General features: G+C 41.6%; 1 pseudogene; it reads left to right on the top strand.

Moving 5' to 3' along the window:
• Positions 1-5833: 5833 nt before the first annotated feature.
• The window catches only part of LOC123593585, a 50508-nt pseudogene continuing 34583 nt past the window's right edge, over positions 5834-21758 (top strand).

Here is a 21758-nt window from a genome sequence, read left to right as displayed (position 1 = left end):
CTCTCTGGAAGCTCATCTTGAAAGGACTCTCTTTCTGTGGTGGGTAAACTGCACAAAGAAGTGCCAGGAACAAGCTACAGAAACACTTGTCAGAAGCTTGCAGGCCATAAATCTACTTTCTTTGTGTAAAACTAAATCAGAGGGCACCTGTGACTTGCCCTTGACTCCGTGTGCCCATATGCTCACAGCTTTAACCCTTACTATCATGCAGACATATGCCCAAGCCTGTGCAAGAGCTAATAGTTTCTACATAGATGCAATCTGTAAATTTTCTAGGAAATGGTATTCATTGACTCATCAAAGAGTTCTGCAATCTGAATCTTCTAGTGGTCTTTTATGTTATGTTATGTTATGTTATGTTATGTTATGTTATGTTATGTTATTTTATTTGTGGGTTTTATTAATAGTTTATTTTTAAATTTACATCCAAATAGGTTAGCATATGGTGCAACAATGATTTCAGGAGTAGATTCCTTAATGCCCCTCACTCATTTAGTCCCATCCCCCCCTCCCACGACCCCTCCAGTAACCTTCTGTTTGTTCTCCATGCTTAAGAGTCCCTTATGTTTTGTCCCCCCTCCCTGTTTTTATATTATTTTTGTTTCCCTTCCCTTATGTTCATCTGTTCTGTGTCTTAAAGTCCTCATATGGGTGAAGGCACATATTTGTCCTTCTCTGACTAATTTCACTTAGCATAATACCCTCTAGTTCCATCTACATAGTTGCACATGGCAAATTTATTCCTTTTTGATTGCCGAGTAATACTCCATTGTATATATATACCATATCTTCTTTATCCATTCATCCATCGATGGACATTTGGGCTCTTTCCATACTTTGGCTATTGTTGATAGTGCTGCTATAAACATGGGGGTGCATGTGTCCCTTCAAAACAGCATACCTGTATCCCTTGGATAAATACCTAGTAGTGCAATTGCTGAGTCGTAGGGTAGTTCTATTTTTAATTTTTTGAGGAACCTCCATACTGTTTTCCAGAGAGGCTGCACCAGCTTGCATTCCCACCAACAATGCAAAAGAGATCCTCTCTCTCCGCATCCTCACCAACATCTGTTGTTGCCTGAGTTAATGTGAGCCATTCTGACAGGGGTGAGGGGTATCTCATTGTGGTTTTGATTTGTATTTCCCTGATGATGAGTGATGTTGAGCATTTTTTCATGTGTTGGTTGGCCACCTGGATGTCTTCTTTGGAGAAGTGTCTATTCATGTCTTTTGCCCATTTCTTCACTGGATTATTTGTTTTTTGGGTGTTGAGTTTGAGAAGCTGTTTATAGATTTTGGATACTAACCCTTTATCTGATATGTCATTTGCAAATATCTTCCCCCATTCTGTCAGTTGCCTTTTCGTTTTGCTGATTGTTTCCTTCAGTGGGCAGAAGGTTTTTATTTTGATGAGGTCCCAATAGTTCATTTTTGCTCTTGTTTCCCTTGCCTCTGGAGATGTGCTGAGTAAGAAGTTGCTGTGGCCAAGGTCAAAGAGGTTGTTGCTTGCTTTCTCCTCGAGGATTTTGATGGCTTCCTGTCTTACATTGACGGCTTTCATCCGTTTTGAGTTTCTTTTTGTGTCTGGTGTAAGAAAGTGGTCCAGGTTCATTCTTCTACATGTCTCCATCCCTTTACTTTCAAAGGGAATAATTTTAAAAAGAATTTAGATTAATCTGTTCATAGTTCAGAAGGTGATGGGTTGTGTGTGTGTGAGTGTGTGTGTGTGTGTGTGTGTGTGTGTGTATGTGTATATTTGAAAAAAGCATATTTCTCTATCCTCATCTACTTTGAATTTACTTTGTCCCCATGTCTGGATGAAAGGCTACATCTTTGGTTTTCTTCCTCTTCCTCTCAAAAACACCCAATTAGGGGCACCTGGGTGGCTCAGTGGGTTAAGCATCCAACTTTGGCTCAGGTCATGATCTCACAGTTCATGGGTTCTGCGCTGACAGCTCAGAGCCTGGAGCCTGCTTGAGATTCTGTGTTTCCTTCTCTCTCTGCCCCTCCCCTGCTCTCTCTCTCTCTCTCTCTCTCTTTCTCTGTCTCTCTCTCTTTCTCAAAAATAAATAAATAAACATTAAAAAAAATAACACTCCATCATCTCTCCTGAGACCTTTAACTGTGGGACTCTGGTTGGTCGCTGGTCGCTCTGAATTAGGTACCATACTTCCAACTGCCTAAGTCAGTCATTAGTAGATCAAAAGTAGAAATACGATTGGCCTTTCCACTTGTGTGATTTGTCAAACTCTTCCAAGGACTGAGCATTCTTTTGCTCTACCTAGTTTTACTCCAAGAATCACATATATCGGGACAAGTTTACATCAAAGATCAGGAAGGCCTTTCCCTGTACTTGGAGTGAGGATCAATGTTCATTCTCTCTTCTGTAAAATTCCTGCTCAGTTCAGTCCACAGTTTGTCTTGAGCTGCTGGCAGTAGTTTGCTTCATCCAACCTATTTGTGGCTCATTAATCTACTTTGGCTTGACTCTTGGTCATGTGGTCACCTACATGCTGCTACCCTGAGAGGACCTGAGCCTTCTACTTGGGAAGAAGGGCACCCTGCACTTACCTTTGAAAAGCTGAGTGAGAACCAGAGCAAAAGAGGCCTCTGGACTGCAACTCTAGGGCTTTTGGAGAGTCCCTCTTTTTAAGTTATTTCTCAGGTTTTATTGTTCCACCTTTCCAAAAGTTGTAGGCCCCAGGGAATTGGGCCAAGAAGATGATTTTGTGAATTTCTATACAAATGGTCCAATAATGAAGCAACAGAAAGAGATACCAAGGAATTTATCTCATGTACGACTGCACCAAGAACCATAAAATACCTAGGAATAAACCTAACCAAAGAGGTTAAAGGTCTGTATGCTGAAAACTATAGAATGCTTATGAAAGAAATTGAGGAAGACACAAGGAAATGGAAAAATATTCTGTGTTCATGAACTGGAAGAACAAATATTGTTAAAATATTGATGCTACCCAAAGCAATCTACACATTCAACGCAATTCCAATCAAAATAGCACCAGCATTCTTGACCGAGCTAGAACAAACAATCCTAAAATTAGTATGGAAACACAAAAGACCCTGAATAGCCAAAGTAATGTTGAAAAAGAAAACCAAAGCTGGAGGCATCACACTCCTGGACTTTAGCCTCTACTACAAAGCTGTAATCATCAAGACAGTATGGTATTGGCACAAAAACAGACATATAGACCAATGGAATAGAATAGAAAACCCAGAACTGGACCCACAAATGTATGGCCAACTAATCTTTTACAAAGCAGGAAAGATTATCCAATGGAAGAAAGGCAGTCTCTGTAACAAATGATGCTGGGAGAACTGGACAGCAATATCAGAAGAATGAAACTGGATCACTTTCTTACACTATACACAAAAATAAATTCAAAATGGATGAAAGACCTAAAATATGAGACAGGAAACCATCAAAATCCTGTGGGAGAAAACAGGCAACAACCTCTTTGGCCTTGGCTGCAGCACCTTCTTACTCAACATGTCTCTGAAAGCAAGGGAAATAAAAGCAAAAATGAACTATTGGGACTTCATCAAGATAAAAGGCTTCTGCACAGCAAAGAAAATAATCGACAAAACTAAAAGGCAACCAGTGGGATGGGAGAAGGTATTTGCAAATGACTTATCAGATAAAGGGTTAGTATCCAAAATCTCAAAGAATTTACCAAACTCAACACCCAAAAAACAAATAATCTGGTGAAGAAATGGACAGAAGGCACGAATAGACATTTTTCCAAAGAAAACATCCAGATGACCAACACATACATGAAAAGATGCTCAACATCACTCATCATCACGGAAATACAAATCAAAACCACATTGAGATACCACCTCACACCAGTCAGAGTGGCTGAAATTAACAACTCTGGGAACAACACATGTTAGCAAGGATTTGGAGAAAGGGGAACCCTCTTGCACTGTTGGCAGGAATGCAAACTGGTCTGGCCACTCTGGAAAACATAGTGGAGGTTCCTCAAAAAATTAAAAATAGAATTACCCTACGACCCAGCAATAGCACTACTAAGAATTTATCCAAAGGATACAGGAGTACTGATTCGTAGGGGCATATTTACCCGAATGTTTATAGCAGCACTATCGACAATAGCCAAAGTATGGAAAGAACCCAAATGCCCATCAAATGACGAATGGATAAAGAAGATGTGGTGTATAGATACAATGGAATACTACTCCGTGATGAAAAATAATGAAATCTTGCCATTTGCAACAACATGGATGGAACTGAAGGGTATTATGCTAAGTGAATAAGTCCGTCAGAGAAAGACAGATATCACATATTTTCATCCATATGTGGAATTTGAGAAACTTAACAGAAGACCATGGGGGAAGGGAAGGAAAAATAAGTTACAAACAGAGAGGAATCCAAACCATAAGAGACTCTTAAAATACAGAGAACAAATTGAGGGTTGATGGGAATGGGGGGCTGGGGGAGTGGGGAAAATGGGTGATGGGCATTGAGGAGGGCACTTGTTGGGATGAGCATTGGGTGTTGTATGTAATTGATGAATCACGGGAGTCCACTCCCGAAGCCAAGACTACATCGTGTACACTGTATGTTAGTTATAACTTGACAATAAATTAAAAAAAAAAAAAAAAGAATTGCATTGAACTTAAAAAAAAATAAGATGATTTTACCAGATTTTTCTCCAAGGCACTCAGCTTGCTTCTAGCCCAGGCAAATGGGATCCTTCCAGCACACATACCATGTGGTCTGAGTTGGTGGGTGTAAGGCTGTAGAATCAACTTGACCCAGCTAGTGAGAGAGGGCAAGTGTGTACGGTCATCTCCACCTTCTGCTCCAGCATCTGTGGTCAGTGGAGATGTTAGTAGTCCTGGGATCATCAGTCTTCAACCTCCCCCCCTACCCCCACTTTCCCCACTCCCTTTCTCTTTTTCTTCCCCCCCCCCACCCTGCTCTACCCCTTACGCGCATCACTGACCCCAGGCATCATCTCCCCTCTTCCGTCAAGCGTCCTGTGTGGCCCATCACAGTGAAGGTGCCATTCTTCTGCTGAAAGCAGGGCCTGCTATTATCCACACCTCTCCCCTCCTTCTCATCAAATCCCCTCATCAAATCCTCTCCCCTGTGCATTCCTCTGTGTCCACCCGTACTACCTCTATTCATTGCTCTCACCCCCAGGGGAGGCAACTTCTAGTCCTGCCCCTCCTCATCTTCAGGCCTCTCCTACTCCGGGAACCCAGGACAGCCAGTCTGTGCGCCCACAACACCCTGTGCTTACCCCTGTTGTGAGCCAGATTGCCCCTCTACTAAACCATAAGCTCACTATCTCTCCTTCACTCTTGTCTCCCCAGTGCTCAACCCAGACCTGACACACAGTAGATGGCCAATAGCTAGCTGATGAGTCAATGAGTGAGATATTTAGAAGAAACGTGGAAAGTTGAGCTTTTACTTGAAGAGAGGTATTGAAGGTATTAAGATATTTGTATTTTTTCTTGCAGAGATTTTTTTGAGATGTAATTAACATTTCCATCTGCCTTTGTCTTTTTCAAGTTGATAGCACTAATATGTGGAATTGATACTTTATTATAATGACAAAGTGCTTCTCTGGTTGTTTCTCATTCTGTAATCTTCACTGTATATTGATGGAGAGACTTGGAAAGAAAGCATGTGTTTTGAATTCCCTTGATTGCATGTGGCCCTTATGGTGTCCCCCACGGTGCCAGGACCAAGGCAGGCTTGATCAGATCTGGGCTCAGACAAGAGTTGGCTCTTGGAGGAATTAGGCAGCTTGCTGGATTTGCTAGGTGAAAATGGTTCTTAGTAGGGATGCCAGTAAATGTTGGAAAAAGATCAGTGCTGGGGAAGCCAACACGGGGACAGCAAGCCAGGAACCAGGAGGAGACGGACCATGCACATAAGGCTTGTCAGAGACACAGATTCCAACGAGAGCAGCAGAGATGGTATGATAGTCAGCCAAAGGATCTTCCGTCTGAACCGGGATTGGCCATGTATTTTAATGCTGGTCTATGCAAATGATAAGGAGTCCTTTAAAAGCCGTGGCCCAGGGAAGCCTGTCTGTCCTGTCCAGGCTTGAAAAAGCCCATTCCAAGGCTGACCAAGGATTTTCAACAGGTCTGTACCACTTTTCTGTGTCATTAGATGCCATGTTCAGACTGCATTTGTACTGATTTATTTTTCATGATTTACTTTCAAGAAAGGATTTCAGGTGGTTTAGAATAAAAGCACAGATACACTAAGGTCAGCACCAGGAATACATGTTAGAAGGCAGAAACCCAAGCAGAGAGGGAGGAAATTAACACTATATTAAAAATCATGGCTTAAGGAAATGACATTGTTAAGAGCAAAGTCTGGCCCTGCGCTTTCTAGCATCCTCAACAAAATAGAAACTACATGGGTTTTATATTTCAGAATCTCTCTTAAATACTTTCAAAGTTTTGCAGAGCTAAAAAAGAGTATCTCTTCATCAGGAGAGGAAATTCTGTCTTGGCTGTGAGCCCTGAGAGGGATTGCCTGCAGATCTTTATCTAAGAGGTACTGAGCAATATAATAAATTATTCAGATCTGTAGTATCCTTATTAATGCTCTTTTTGATAGTGTTCTGAAAGCAGAGGATTAAAATCTCTTCATTGTAGTTACATTTCTACCTTATTTTTATACACTTTTATGTTATGTATTTATTGCTATATTTGGAACATAAATTCAAGATTATTATTTTTATCATTATTTATTATGGCTTCTGTTAATAAAATGTTCCTATTTATTGCTGTAAATGTTTGTCTCTCAATGCTTTTTGTTATAAAATTGACATGACCAGACACCATAATTGAACCCTTAAAATGGCATCATGAGTTTGCTTATATTAGCCACATTTTGAGTAATTATTATCACAAATCTTTGCTCAATTGGTTTAAATCTCTTCTCTTGCTCCCATCACTGCTTTTGGATTATATGCTATCCTACACGTACATTGCTATCATTCACTACTCCTGCACATTACAAGTTTACCAACTTTTTGAGGCTCTGGAACTATGTATTTTCCAGATGGACTGTGCCAGTTAAGCAGGGCACAGCATTGTATGTACTAGCTTCAAGCAAAAGTGAATTTAGTGAAACGCTGGGCACCTGCCTGGCTCAGTTTTGGAAGAGTATGTGACTCTTGATCTTGGGATCATGGGTTTGAGCCCCACGTTGAATGTAGAGATTACTGAAAATGAACTTAAAAAATTTTTCTTTTGGGGCACCTGACTTCAGCTCAGGTCATACTCTCACAGTCCGTGAGTTCGAGCCCCACGTCGGGCTCTGTGCTGACAGCTCGGAGGTTGGAGCCTGCTTTGGATTCTGTGTCTCGCTCTCTCTCTCTCTGCCCCTCCCCCACTCATGCTCTGTCTCTGTCTCTGTCTCTCTTTCAAAAATGAATAAACATTAAAAAATTTTTTTAATAAAAAATTTAAAAAAATGTTAGATTGAAGCTCTGAAATTCCTTTTCTGTGTTTCTTATTTTATATATAATCTGGCAAGCTGATGCCAAAAGTGAGCCGCCTGTCGTAATAACACCCACTTACCAAGTCTTTTAGATGCCTCACTGATGAGTTTCTCAAGTCCCTGGCTTCTAATACTTAAATTCCTGGTGGTATTCATTACTGGAGTCCTTGTCCATTTTCTTTAGGACCCCTTGGAACCTGAGGTTTCCGCATCTAACAAAAGTGGGGGTTGAAGTCATTTTATTTACATAGAATTGTTTACATAGAATCATTTGTAACTTGTTTCCTTGGGAGTTTCAAATGTGCTTTGCCAACTTTATTACTGCTTGATATTGGGAAAGGGAATGATTTTGTCATCAGTGTCAAAGCAGTCAAGATCTTGTATGAGTTATTCCTCAATTATCAGGCACAAGGTCTCACTGAAATGTTGATCGTTGTATTTTGTGTACTGCAGCCAAGGTGTGGAAGTCACTTTAGCTTATTAAACGGATATTTCTATATCCATACTTGCCTCTACAGGAATGTGAGAAATCAGACAAAGGTGGAAGTGGTCATAAGAAATATTCAATAATCCAAAGTAGCCGATGAAAGCATCTGGGCCATAGAGGGAGAGCCTTGGAGGCATGTTTTATTAGGCTGAAGAAATATGGGTAATGAAAATGTGGTTGGATATGGAAGACCTTCCTAATAATGAAGGTTGTTAAGTCTTAACTGACTAAGCCAGCCAGGCGCCCCGAGAAGGAAGTATTTTAAGTATAGAAGGGATGTGCATCCTTCACCATGCAAGAAAAAGCAACACAACTGAGCCTTGAGGAGACAGGAACCAGAGGCTGGTTTTGCAGCCTGAGACGCTCTGGAGACCTTGAGTGAATGGAGCTTTCCCACGGTGCTCCTTCATTAACGGACCCTAGCTATTCTTTGCAAGTCTGCTGATTTCTGCTCTGCAGTTGGATTCTTTCTTTTTGATGACTCTATTTCCTCTACCCCAACTTCTGCTTCTTACAAATTCAGTTTGCACAAGGCTTATCAGGGCATCTTTTCAGTTCCCACAGCTGCCATTGCTAGTGACCGCACTGTCATAGTCGAAATTCTCTGGAGGTACCAGAAATCTGATTGGTTCAGCTCACCTTCTGTACCAGGTATCTTCGGTCACCGTCAGGCAGTGGTCCTTCTCCTGGTCCAACCAGCCGGACTACTTAGTCTCCTCGGGCAGGAGTGGTGTGTAGGACAAGTTGCACGTGGCAGGGATGGAGGGAAGGGCAGACACAGCTGGCGTGTCGCGAATAGAACGTGACCCAGAGTTGGCCTCTCTGTACGCTCTTGTGAACTCAGGTGGGTAGTGAACGTATTTTTCCATAAGGAGGTACGGGTTCATCATGAAGCCTGACTTTCCCACCCCGTTTTAAAGGCAAGTGTCTTCTTAAATATGCACTTACGAAACAATGAGTGAAAGGGTCCAAATCCTCCCATGACCGGTAGGGTTGCCAAATAAAACACAGGCTATCCAGCTAGATTTGAATACAGGCGGTGAATACGTTTCAGATAAGCAACATCGATGTTAGTGACGTATGTGCACTAAAAAATTTCTCATTGTTTTTGTTATTTTCTGTTTTTTTTAATGTTTATTTATTTTTGAAGGAGAGCGAGAGGCAGAGTGTGAGCGGGAGAGGGAGACACGGAATCTGACGCAGGCTCCAGGCTCCGAGCTGTCAGCACAGAGCCCAACTCAGGCCTCGAACCCACGAACTGTGGGATCATGACCTGAGCCGAAGTCGGATGCCCAACCGACTGAACCACCCAGGCGCCCCAGTTATTGTTGTTTTCTAAATTGGGGAAACCGTAAGTGACCGGAGGCCTTTCCCAAAGAGAAAGCTACTCCTGAGGCGTGTAATGAAGAGGTCTGAGAAGTAGGGAATGGTCTGAAGTATCCCAACCACCTTCTGCGGGTGGGGGAGTTTAGTTGCATTACAGTATGAATTTCGCAGTGTCTGTATTATAATTTGTTTGGTGCTTAAACTTCTACTCCAAAAAAAAAAAAAAAATCACAGCCTCTCTGTACAGCTACTTTATCCCATGGTGCACCCCAGCAGGGTGACCTGAGGAGAGGTCAACAAAGGGACTATTCACAGTGCCACAGGGAGTGTGTAGGAAACCATGGACAGGGGCAACCCAAGGCAGGCACGGTCACCTCATCTCGGCTTTGAGGTTACCTGTCGAGAGACCTCAGCAGCCCTGTGATGACCCTCCAGGTAGAGAGCCATAGTATATATATCTCATCTTCCCTCTCCTGCCTCCCTGGTGCCCTCAGGTGACCAAATCCAAGCAGAAGGCAGCCCCCAGGGAGGTGGAGAAGAGAAGGGAGGTGTCCAGACGGTCAAACGGAGGAGTCGAGCTTCCTCTATGCCAGGCCCTGTTCAGCATGTAGCATGGGCACCTCGCTGAATCCTCACTGCAGCTTTATGAGGAAAGAATTATTGATGCCCCCTTTTACGGATGTGGTAAAGGATTAGTGATAATGGCTCATGGTCACACAGTTAGTAAACAGTGCTGGACTTGTAAACTATCTGTTCATCTTATCACTGTACAAGACTTTCAGATGACATCTTTTTCTCGCATTTTTTTTTAAACTTTCATGGTGTTTTAGGGGCGCCTGGCTGGTTCAGTTGGTTAAGCGTCTGACTTCGGCTCAGGTCATGATCTCACAGTTGGGGGGTTCGAGCCCCGTGTCGGGCTCTGGGCTGACAGCTCAGAGTTTGGAGCCTTCTTCAGATTCTGTGTCTCCCTCTTTCTCTGCCCCTCGCCTGCTCTCTCTCTCTCTCTCTTAAAAATAAGTAAACATGAAAGTTTTTTTTTTTTTTTTTTTTTTTTTTAACTTTCGTGGTGTTTTAAATTTTTCAGTGTTCCCAACTACTAAAAACTCGCTGAGGACCTAGTTTACAAGCCTGTATACATAACATGCTCACTCAGTGTTTGTTAAACTTTGGGCTGACTTCTGGTTTGGGGTGGCAGCTGTAGTGGGGAGTGCAGATTTAAGAGTTGGGTCAGGGGCGCCTGGGTGGCGCAGTCGGTTAAGCGTCCGGCTTCAGCCAGGTCACGATCTCGCGGTCCGTGAGTTCGAGCCGCGTCGGGCTCTGGGCTGATGGCTCGGAGCCTGGAGCCTGTTTCCGATTCTGTGTCTCCCTCTCTCTCTGCCCCTCCCCCGTTCATGCTCTGTCTCTCTCTGTCCCAAAAATAAATAAACGTTGAAAAAAAAAAAAAAAAAGAGTTGGGTCAGTCTGTTGTTTCCTTGCGGGACAACTGATGGAAGGAGGCACCTACTCGTAATCTATGGTTCACTGGCAGAAGGCAAGAACCATCAAATCAAGGTTCTCAAACTTCCCGAAGAATAATTTTACAGAATCTTAGACTTGCGAGGGACCTTAGAGGTGACGTCACCTTTCACTTCTCCCTAATGAGTAATTCTTCTTTTTGATTTAATTAGCCCCTTGTGCTCAGGGTTGCCATCTGAGTAAACATGGAGACAGTGTCTGACCAAGAGGTTTGGCGAAGGGTCTCCAACTTTCCTGAGTGATTCTTCTTGCAACCCAAGACTTGCATTCACAGCTGACCTTTGATGAGTCTTGGTTTGTCCACTGATACTATGGAGGTGGGAAATGTCAGGTTTATTCATCTCCATGAGCTCCTTGAAAATGTGGAGTGCTTCTCAAAGAAGGTGCCAAGCTCTGCTGTTGAAACAAGTAGTAACAAACTTAGGCCCTCCCCTTAATTCAATTAGTTAAATTTCTGATCTATAAAAATCAGAAGAGGGGAATGTGGGTTGAAACTTTAATTGTGAGACAAAGCATGAAAGATGATTCACTTAGTATGTCATATAATTGGAAAGTAGAAATAATGGAATGGAAACAGTGTTTATTTCTGGGAAATGAAACAGAAAGAGATAAAAGTCAAGCAACTTAAAAGAAAAAAAAAAACAAACAAAAAACCTCAAGCCCATTATCTGCAAAAGCTAAAGTCTTTCCTTTTATTTAGGTTTTTGAATCATTATTCCCCCAGAAAAGTAGTTTTTATTGAGTTAGTGATTCCTTTACAATTGCATAAATTATTTACACTATGAAATTTACTTCAATTTTATATATTTTACATAATTTGTATATTTTTTCTTCCAACTTTTATGTTTAGAGGTTTTTAGTAGTCAGAGAAGATATTTTGAGTTCAAAAACTCAGTTTCAGAGGGAGGTTGGGTCAAGGGAGAATTTTAGGAGGTTTTAGGAGCACAGGTGTTGTGGGCTTAAACTGTGTTCGCCGTGCCTGTCCCTGCAACCCCTGACTCCCCTGAGTACTGTCACCCAGGGCTCCCCCTGCCTGCTCCCAGCACACCTCAGGCACACGTCTATACAGCACACATCTACTGCACATGTGTCTCCCCCGCGCTGGACCAGCGGGGCCTGTGGGTAGAATTGCTGTCTCCTTGATCTCAGTAGTTGAGTGTGCCTGGCTCGTAGTAAGTGCTCAACAAATGTTGAATGGGCAGGGAGATTACTTCACTGTCTGTATGACTGTGGGCCAGGGAGATTACTTGCCTAAGTGACTGTGTGGCCATTGCAGGTTTTCTGCTGTTCATGCCTGTCGCTGGAATTTCCTACTTTGTGCCTCTGTTCTTTGACTTAGGACAAACAGAGGCTTTACTCCCGCTTAAAAAGCATGTGTCCTCCAAAGAAGTAACTCTTTAAACTTTATGAAGGCCTAAACCTTATTCTACACCTTACGCTGTAGTGTAAATCCACCTACGGCCTCTAGTTGTGGGAGAGGGTTTGTTATACGAGGGCCGGGGGGGGGGGGGGGGGGGGAGCGGTGATAGAACAAAGGGACCGATGGCCTGAGGGAGGATACAGAAGCCAGGAAGCTGAGGATACAGAGGGAAGCCTGGAATTAATTCTGTGTCACCTGCACCACCCTGGATGTTAATGCTTTTCCAAGGGCTCCTTGGGCTGTGAGATGAGAAGAGAGTCTTAAAAACATCTTCTTTTCCAGATTTGGGCTTTGCAACAAAGGCCTTAGAGCCAATGCCTGGGTCTTTGATGTCTAATTCCAGCTGAAAAGAAAAATATGTGAGGGAATAACTTAGGAGGATGGTGGCAATGGCAGGTCAGGAAAGACAGCACTATTAGAGTTTGAGGGTCATTTGAAGGGCAGAATGGCCTTTCTGGTGGCCCTTAAATCATACAAAGCCAAGGAGTTAGCTTAGTCTGCTGGCTGCTAAGATCGGCCCAGGATAATGCTGTAGTTTACTCTTGGGAAAGAATTAGGGCAGCCCACTGTCCTGGTTAGTCTGGGACTGTCCCCACTTTAGCCCTGAAAGTTCTGAATCTTGGGAAACCCCCAGACCGGTGCTTTCTGGGCACCTTTTAAGACCCAGTTATAAGGTTGATTATGTTCTCTTAATCTTAACAGTAACACGACTGCTGACTTGGTCTCTGGTACCTGTGGGAAAAAGATAAATATTTAAATAAGTAAACAACTGGCCCAGTTGGGGAGGATGTCACCTCTGTTCTCTCATTACGATAAGGCAATCTTATAATCAGCAGAGAACTCCCAAATGCGGTTATAAAAGTAACAACAGTTACATAATTAAACTTCCCTTGCTTAAACCAGTAGGAGACATTGCCAAATTTTAATTTAGTGTGTGAAGATAAGTGCTTTACCTGCACAGATGTTGCATTACACACACACACACACACACACACACACACACGATGATTTTTATTTTTCTCGTTTAGCATTCTTTTGTTTTAATTAAGGTTCCATCAGTTTTCACCATATTAAGAGAACACAGTTGGTTTGTTGTGGTGGAATAGCGCTTAAATGGGTACCTGTTGCTATCGTTTACTGAAAGCACTGTACTGTGTTATCAATTTTTTTAATATATATAATGAAACATCCTTTCATTTATAGCCCATCTGCACCTCGTATAAACTTCTGAGAGTTAGCGTCATTTATAGAGATACCAATATAGAGACAGGAGATCTGGAGAAGACAGAGCCACCAAATGGCCACTGGCCTTCTTTTTTAAAAAAATTGTTTTAATGTTTATTTTTGAGAAAAAGAGACAGAGCGTTAAGTGGGGGAAGGGCAGGGAAAGGGCAGAGAGAGAGACAGAGGGAGACACGGACTCCTGAGCAGGCTCCAGACTCTGAGCGGTCAGCACAGAGCCCGATGCGGGGCTTGAATCAGGAATTGCCGGATCATGACCTGAGCCGAAGTCAGACGCTTAACCGACTGAGCCACCCAGGCGCCCCCCACCCCAACCCCATGGCTGCTGGCCTTCTAGTGCCTAAAGAATACAAAGGCAGTAAGATTTCACAAATTGAATCAATAATAATACCCACCAAAGTCATACATTAAAAAAAAATTAAAAACACGTTACTAAATAACTCTTGGGTTAAGGAGAAAATCAAGTGGAAGTTAAAAACCATGGAACGATGAGTGGACACAGAAGTATGCCTTTACAAAATCTGTGGTTTATAGTCTACATGTTACCCAAGAGGAAAGGTATTTAAATATGTGTACTAGAACATCAGAAATATTGAAAATAAGTCAAGCAAACTTACATACAAAAATATAACACCCCAGTCCAACCATCCGTCAAACAAAAATAACAAAAGGAACATTAAGAAAAGGGGAAAATGTAGGGGCGCCTGGGTGGCTCAGTTGGTTAAATTTCAGACTTCGGCTCAGATCATGATCTCATGGTTTTTGAGTTTGAGCCCCGCATCTGGGTGTCTGCTGTCAGCGCAGAGCCTGCTTCCGATCCTTTATCCCCCTCTCTCTCTGCCCATCCCCTGCTCTCACTCTCTCAAAAATACATTTAAATAGGTTTAAAAAATTAAAAAAAAAAATAGAAGGGGAAAACGTAAACAATGTAATGGCAGGAAACCATGAAATGGAAAGGGATGGTAGGAGCAGCTGAACTTGTGGAAGCCCTCTGTTTACATAGGGATCTCAGCCACCCGAACTCTGGCTTAGATACTCACCTTCCAGTCCGCAGATTGTGGGTTATGGACATTGAAATGGAGACAGAAGGAAGACAGCAAGAAATCCATGATGGTGCACACCTCTGTGGGGAGGATGGCCCAAAGGGAGAATAGTAACCAACATTTCCCTTAACAATAAATCTTCCTCATTTACAGATGAGAACGCTGACGCACAGGGTAGCTTCGTGATTTCTTTGAGTTCACCATACAGTAAGTAATGGAGCTTGGATTTGAACTCTGGGAGGGCTATTAAGCAGAGTTTAATTTACTACGTGTTGTCAGTTAAAGATGCCATTGGTTTTAGAAACAGCGTGGTTTGTAAACTCATGTCTGGCTGGGAAGGTCATGGGCTATCGGTCTTTCACATTTTAGAGTGAAGTGGTCCACACCTAGCTGAGGTGACCTGTGGGAAAAGAATGGGACGTTGGAAATGGTTGGAGAGCGTGGAGGAATGTGGTGGGAGTGGTCCTGCTTGGTGGTGAGGGCCCCTTCGGCATGGGGGCAGCCGAGGTGTGGAGGAGATGGTAAAGCTAAAGTACAGGAAGGGAAGTAGGAAGATGCCCCAGATAAAGTCTGACTATTTCAAAATTCTGGCAAGGGGAAGCCCCGCCTTAAGAGGAGAAGCACAGGTTCTTCCTCTTTCTCTGTCCTATACCAATCGGTCCCCTCTTCCTGGGCCCCAGAGGGCCAGGCCGTGCTAGGGAAAATAGAGCCGGAAGGGACTTCCACACCATCCATCCTCTCAGCGCCAGGCCTCCCTCGTACCCGTGCATTATCCCAAACTACCTCACACCGTCTTTGCTGGAGCAGCGTGATATGAAACTCGCTCCTTCACCAGGCAGCCCGGGCATGATCTGGGTTTGAGCTAATTGCTAGAAAGTTCTTCCTATCGTTAGCAAAAATCTTGTCTCCTCTCAGCCTTTCTCCATTGGTCCCACTTCTGCCCTCTGTGAGGTGTTTGTTCAAATGGAATTTGATCTGTCATGTACTGTTGTTTTTGGCTGATTTGCTAAGTTGATTAGATCCCTCTATAAACTCAATGCTTTTGGATCAAGGTAAATGGCTGATAAAATGTTCTAGCAATTATTTTTTCAGAAAGATTTTGCCATTGCTCTGTTTTTTTTTTTTTCTTAAAGAATGCTCCCAACTTACATACCCATTCTGTGAGAATAGGTTTGTATACAAATCTGTAGAATAATACACATAGAGATCCACATAAAAAAGAAACAATAAGCATGTGTTTTATTATTGATAGGCACTACCTGAAAGCTACTTCAGTACTTTTGTGGTATAATAAAATATGGTATCTATTTACATATTGAGAAGAGGAGATCATCTAGTTAACCACCATGGGAAAATGTCCCATTTCACTTTTAATTTAAAAGGTAACAATGAAGGGGCACCTGGGTGGCTCAGTCGGTTAAGTGTCTGGTCATGAGCTCACAGTTTGTGAGTTTGAGCCCCACGTCGGGCTCTGTGCTGACAGCTCAGAGCCTGGAGCCTCCTTCGGATTCTGTTTGTCCCTCTCTCTCTGCCCCTCCCCTGCTCACGTTCTCTCTCTCTTTCAAAAATAAATAAGCATTAAAAAATAAATAATAAATTAAAAGTAACAATGAAAATGACAATAAAGTTCTTTTTTTCTCCCATTCATTTGGCTATGAAACAAAGCAACATTCCTAATAATATTCAATATTTGTTAGGAAAGAGTAAAACAAGTCCTCTCATACATTATCATTGGGATTACAAAAGTCTATTAGAAGTGGTTTTAAGCAATAGCTATTAAGTGATTTTATTTATTTATTTTTTTTAATTTTTTTTTCAACGTTTATTTATTTTTTTGGGGACAGAGAGAGACAGAGCATGAATGGGGGAGGGGCAGAGAGAGAGGGAGACACAGAATCGGAAACAGGCTCCAGGCTCTGAGCCATCAGCCCAGAGCCCAACGCGGGGCTCGAACTCATGGACCGCGAGATCGTGACCTGGCTGAAGTCGGACGCTTAACCGACTGCGCCACCCAGGCGCCTCAAGTGATTTTAAAGTATTCATATCCTCTGGCCCCAAAGAATCTTTTGGGAATTTGTACTAAAGAAATAATCAAAAGGTTAAAAAAAATATATGACATAAGTTCATAATCCATTACAGGAAAGTTATTTGTAATAGCAAAAAAGTTGGTCACAGCTTAAAAATCCCAACGAGAGAGGGGTGCTTAGGTGGCTCACTCGGTTAAAGGTCTAGCTTCAACTCAGGTCATGATCTCGTGGTTCACGAGTTCAAACCCCGTGTCGGGCTCTGTGCTGACAGTTCACAGCCTGGAGCCTGCTTCAGATTTTGTGTCTCCCTTTGTCTCTACACCTCCCCCACTCACGCTCTGTCTCTCTCAAAAATAATAAATTAAAAAAATTTTTTAAAATCCAACAAGAGAAAATTGTTAATCAGATTATGGTACATCCACTCAATGAGAGATTAGGCGGCCATTACAAATAATGATTGTGAAAAAAAACATTGTGTAATCTAGATGGCCCTCACGGAAATAGCTTTAAGTCATCAGTGTGAAGGGAGAAAAATGTTGAGACTCACTAGTTTGTAAGCATAGGAAAAATTCTTACAGTACATAAAAATTATTTATAGGTGAAATACATTGAAATTATTCTTATGATAGGAAGATGGGAGAACATTTTTATAATTAATCAAGATAGTAGCCCAATGCCTCACTTTAAAACTATATAAATTGGGGCGTTCATGCTCTGTCTCTCTCTGTCCCAAAAATAAATAAAAATAAAAAAAATAAATAAAACTATATAAATTAATTCTCCTCTGGACTGTTGCCAAGAACTGCATCATGAACCTTGACCAATAGAAACAGATCTATTGCTAGAATATGCAAATGTGAAAGTAAATAGCCCCTCTCTGAAAATAAGCATCTCAGGGATGTATCCAGCTTCTTATTCCTTCCTGTGCTGCTCCTCTAACAAAATCAGAGAGAGACTGCAGAGAAGAAAAGCTTCCCAGAAGCAGATTTTTGAAGTGTTAAAAAGATACTACATAGACCCATCTCCTTTTCTCTGGGATGCCTGTTCCCAGTACCCTGAGCTCTGGGTGGAAGGAGTACTCATGTAGCTAGTTGCAGAGAGAGGAAGAGAGAGGAGACGCTGGCAGAGGGGAACACTTCAGGCCCCGTGACTCTCAGAGAGAATTCAGAGCTGGACTGTATCACTGATTGTTTGGCCAGTGGAGTGGAAGGTGGATTACCTGGTTAAATACATACCTTCTTCTCCGCTCTTGCTATTTCTCTTGAACTCTTACAGAATCTTTGGAGCTTTCACACATTTTTGCTGGCTCCTTTACTCTATTTCTTTTTCTCCAACTTCATTATGGAAGATTAGCTAGTATTTCCAATTGGCCTAGGGTTCCCACTGATGGTAGCAAGAAACACTGGTTATTGGGACCTGCATGATCATTTGAGTCTCCAAAGCTCCTGGTCATTGCAGATTTGGGGACCCAGAGTTAATATAAGGATATGACTGTGTCAGTCGCTTATCACCATGTCTCTGCCATTGAACACACAAAACTATGGAATATATTAGTCAGCTTTTGTGTAAGATCTGAGTGACAAATAGCCCCCAAACTCAGTGGCTCACAAAAACATGCATTTATCTTCCCTTGTTCATGGGTGTGTAGATGAGCTAGGACAGCTCTATTTCCATGGCAGGTCAGCGAGGCTTGTATCAAAGCTTCAGGTTGGGATCAGTTGTGCTCCATATGTTTTCATAATCCCATTAACTACCTGAGATACATTCTTTTCCTGGTGGACCACCACGCATAAGCAGCCAAGTCAGGCCACTTATTTAAGGCCTGTACTCACATTTGCTATTATGCAGCGGGCCAAAGCAAGTTGATTCGTTACTGCACCCAAGATCAATGAGATGGGGAAATAATCCTCATTAGAAGTTCACGTGGCAGAGGGAAGGACTGAATAATTTAGAACACTTCTCTAATTTATCATAGGGGACAATGTATAAATAGATTAATTCAAATACTTCAAAAGGAGTACCTACCGATTTACAGGATAAGTAGAATTATGTCCATGTGTGGAAAATAACCCGTTTTCTAATTAGACTAATAAAAACTTTTTAAAAAGTCAGTTACCATATATTTTTAAAAAGAACATACAACATCACTGTATTTTAATGACAGTTCCTGGTTATGACTATGTTGGGTGTTTAGCCAAGTAGGAACAAGTTTAATTGTAGGTGAGTTTCTAATGTTGGGCTACACACACACATACACACACACACACACACACACACACACGCACACACCCCACTTGTTTTTGGGAGTTTGTAATCAGTGAGTAAAATGTGCCCTGAAAGGAAACCACTTGGTAAGAACCACTATTTGGTAAGAAAAAGTGACTCAAGAAAAGAAGTTCCTTGTGGTTTTAAACTTGATTATGTTACAGGTCTCTACAAAAATAGGACTTCCTTTAGAAAATAAGCTGATTTAAGGCAAAAGTTTTAAACTAGAGGTTTCTGTTTTAATTTTTAAAAATGAGAACACTTCTTAGGAAAATTTTCTATTTCTTTTAACAGAAAGGCAAGGGGTAAAATAAAATCTGAGTTCAAGCTTGGTAGGTTTTTTTTTTTACATGAGAACAACGTTAAACTCTAGCAAAGAGAGCTGGTGGCTCAGAAGAAAGTCAAGTAATGGATTTACGGAAAAATTGGTTACGACTTGTTTTTTCTGTTTGATTTTTGAGTTAGCAGTCTTTCCCCCAAATTTTTCTGGCTTTTTGAGTCAGGTTAAAAGTCGAATAGGTACGAGCGATCAGGGAATTAGTCAATAACAGAGAAGGATGGGGTAATTTCAATTTCAGAAAATTCATCTAGCTTTGCCTAGGTGGGCAAATGGGACCAGTGAAGCATGAGAGTTTGGCATTCTGTGTCCCAGCTTAGAGGACTTCCCCGGAAATGGAACTGTCACTTTGAAGCCCAGCATCTAGTTGCCTTTTTACAAAGAAAAAGGAAGTTGCACGTTCTGATTAACCAGCATTAATTATCCCCAATTAATAAAGAAAGCACAATTTTTCAGTACTTTACTGCCTGGCCCTCTGGAAGCAATCAAGTGAGGCAAGATCCCTATAGCTATAAGAGCTTTTTTCCTTTTTTCTTGAATAGACAAAAGTAGGGTAATTAAGTGCGTAAGAGCAATGATTTTATAATCACAAAGACTGCAACAGATTTAATCAGTTCTTCGACAAATGCATTAGAGTAATATTCATGCCGCTCTAAAGGCCAGCATTCAACATGGATTAAGAGAGGAAAATGTTTTAATAACATTTCAGCAGACTTCGTATCATTAATTTTTTAAGGTGCCTTTGTATCCATCGTTTTATTTTATTTCACAGTATTTCTGAAGCGAGTCAGGCATTTTAATATCCTTTTTAAAGATGTCTCTAATAGAGAGGTTACATTTTCTAAATAAAGTCCTGCAACCACTCAGTGGCTATGATGTCATTAGGCTATGAAGCTTTTGAGGACATCTAAAATCGGACTCATGCAATCCATCTAATGCGCTATGAATGCTCAAAGAAACTGTGCTTCATGTAATTTATCCTTATGAAAATAATTTAAAGTTTACGCTTATAATGGATGTTTATACAGAAAGCTATCTTCCACTGATTAATTTATGATGGAAAAAACACCTATTTTTTTCTGCTTTCATGGAAATTGTAGGAAGTTTTAAAAAACATAAAGTGCATTTTTTTCTTTGTAAAGTTATTCTGCACCATTAAATATAACTTGGGGCTCCTGGGTGGCTCAGATGGTTAAGCGTCTGACTTTGGCTCAGGTCGTGGTCTCATGGCTTGTGGGTTCAAACCCCCCGTCAGGCTCTGGGCTGACAGCTCCGATCCTGGAGCCTGCTTCAGATTCTGTGTCTCCCTCTCTCTCTGCCCCTCCCCTGCTTGCGCTCTGTCTCTCTCTCTCTCTCTCTCTCTCTCTCTCAAAAATAAATAATAAACATTTAAAAAAATAATAAAATAACTTGAAAAATATTCCAGAGTTTCAACATCTGAAGTCAATTGTATTTCCTTTTATGCATTATTTTCCCCAACATGTTATTATGAAAATTGTCAAATATATTGAAAAAGTGAAGTATCTGTACCGTGAATCATGTATACTCGTGACTTAGATTCTACAATTAGCAGTTAATTTGCTTTATCACATATTCATCCAGCCATCTATCTGTTGATCCCTCTATGCATCTACCAATCCATCTTATTTTTTAATGCATTTTGAAATATGTAAGTTAAAATATGTAAGTTGTAGACATCAGTATACTTCATTCAATATTTAGTGTGCCTATCATTCATTAGAGGTCAATATTTATTTCCGTGTTTTTCTGAGGTAAGCTTTATATACAGTGAAAGCACAAGCTTTAGTGTACCATTCAGTGAATTTTGGCAAATGAACATAGTTGGGTAACCCAAAACCCTATGACAAGATGGGATATTCTCATCTCTTCAGAGAGTTCACTCATACTCCTTCCCAGCCAATCCCCACATACCCATCCCTCCATGTTTTTCCACACAGCTTAGTTTAGCAGCAGTATTTAAGAGTTACTCTTGTTGTGCACCCTCACTGACATTTGGTATTGTCAGTCTTTTTATTTTGTCCACTCTGATGCATTTACAGCACTATCTCACTAACTAGTGATTCTGAGCCCTTATTCATGTGTTTGTGGCTTCCTATATTTTCCCTTTGTGAAATCTCAGTTTAAATCTTTGCCTATTTTCTATTGGGCTGTTTCAATTTTTATCTTTTTTTAAGGTTTATTTATTTATATTGAGAGAGAGAGAGAGAGAGAGAGAGAGAGAGAGAGAATATGTGTGTGAGCAGGAGAGAGGCAGAGAGAGAGGGAGAGAATCCCAAGCGGGCTCTGCACTGACAGTGTGGAGCCCAATGAAGGGCTCAAACCCACAAATGGCGAGATCATGACCTGAGCCAAAATCAAGAGTCAGAGGCTTAACTGACTGAGCCACCCGGGTGCCCCTATTTTGGCATTTTCTTTCAAAACATAGTCTTACCTTACAATCTAGTAATCACACTCCTTGGTATTATGCAGATAAGATGAAAAAATGTCCATATGAATGTTTACAGCAGCTCTAGTCCTAATTGCCAAAACTTGGATGGAACCAAGATGTCCTTCAATGGGTGAATG

The sequence above is a fragment of the Leopardus geoffroyi genome, chromosome D4 (assembly GCF_018350155.1).
Source record: "Leopardus geoffroyi isolate Oge1 chromosome D4, O.geoffroyi_Oge1_pat1.0, whole genome shotgun sequence".
NCBI lineage: Eukaryota > Metazoa > Chordata > Mammalia > Carnivora > Felidae > Leopardus > Leopardus geoffroyi.
Note: the sequence above shows the minus strand (reverse complement) of the source record. Positions and strands in the feature narration are given on the sequence as shown.